Source organism: Belonocnema kinseyi, chromosome 9, assembly GCF_010883055.1.
Source record: "Belonocnema kinseyi isolate 2016_QV_RU_SX_M_011 chromosome 9, B_treatae_v1, whole genome shotgun sequence".
Lineage (NCBI taxonomy): Eukaryota > Metazoa > Arthropoda > Insecta > Hymenoptera > Cynipidae > Belonocnema > Belonocnema kinseyi.
Window position 1 is genome coordinate 18,484,786 of NC_046665.1, and position 1,487 is coordinate 18,486,272.

General features: G+C 44.9%; 1 protein-coding gene across 7 annotated transcripts in view; it reads right to left on the reverse strand.

Annotated features, from left to right (window-relative positions):
• The window catches only part of LOC117179820, a 53,527-nt gene that overhangs the window by 3,305 nt on the left and 48,735 nt on the right, over positions 1 to 1,487 (reverse strand). The window lies entirely within an intron of this gene.

The window sequence follows — 1,487 nt, forward strand, 5'->3', positions numbered from 1 at the left end:
TTCCAGTATATGCGGCACTTCCCATTCTCGACAATTGACTCAATTTCCCTAGGAGCATTTAGAGGAGCGGTATTAATGTGAATGCCGTAGGAGTGACAGAGAAGGTAATAAAGCACTCTTAGTGCAGCATTGTGCCTTTGAATGTAGGTCGTTCCCGCGTGTGTTGGACAACTAGATAGTATGTGAGCTAAATGCTCAGGGTGTGCATGGCACGCCCTGCAGCTATCATCGGGAATATCTTGGCTCAAAATGTGGCGACGGTATGTTAAGCTATAAATGACACCGTCTTGGCATGCAAAAATGAAACCCTCTGTACCAGACTTCAATCCGGGAAATTTAAGGAAAGCAAACGTTAGCTCACAAGACATTGACTGATCCTTCACATTTCTGTGGAAGATACCGTGCATCCTCTTATCGCGGAGCTGTTCACGTAAGTTCTTCTCTTGTGCTTTCTTAATCCGGCCTTTCAGGAGTGAGTACTCGAGATAGATTAGATTTGATGCATTTTGCTCACCCCTAATACTGAAGTCAAGTCTGAGTGTTTCAGCAGCCTCCTCCGCTGCTCCTTTGCCCACTTCTTCGTGATTCCTGACCATTTTAAGAACAGGGTCTCTTCCATTTGTAACTCTATGTGCTGTACCCAGAATAATCCTGTTGTGAAGAAATTCAAGACTCAATATTCCGCGACCCCCTTGACGGCGTGAGATGTACAGTCGCGGAACGGAAGACTTAAGATGCATGCTTTTGTTTATGTGCATAACCTTTCTTGTCCCCATATCAAGAGATCTGAGCTCGTTCTTCGTCCATGGAACTACTCCAAATGAATAGAGTAGTACCGGGAGGGCAAGCATGTTCGTTGCCGATACTTTGTTCCTCGCCGACGAGAACATCCTGAGATGTCACATCCTGAATGCGGCTCTGTGGCACGCCCAGGTATGTATAAGTCTCTCCAGCGCAAAGATGTCGTATGGCGCTTCTACTAACGAGCTCAGGATCTTCAGGGATGCCATTAAGTTTTCCTCGCTTCAAATAAACCTTGGCGCATTTGTCTGACCCAAATTCCATTCCAATTTCCTTAGTATATCGTTCCACAATCCCCAGAGCTAGATGCAGTTGCTCTCTGTTTTTAGCATAGATCTTAAGATCGTCCATGTAAAATACTTGAGTGACCTTGTACTTTCGATCTGCAGGTTTGCCGCACAAGTATCCGTCGGAATGGCGCAGTGCTAGAGATAGTGGCAATAATGTAAGGCAAAAGAGGAGTGGGCTCATGGTGTCGCCCTGAAAGACACCTCTCTGAAACTTGACCTTGTTAATTGTCACACGATTTTTGCCAGATAAGATAGTAAATCTGGTTTTCCAAAGCGGCATCAATTTCTCTATGTACCCAACTATTTGCGTATGAACCTTTAAGATTTCCAAAAGACAGATGATAAGTCTATGGGATGTAGAATCGAAAGCTTTCCGATAATCAATCCAGGCCATCG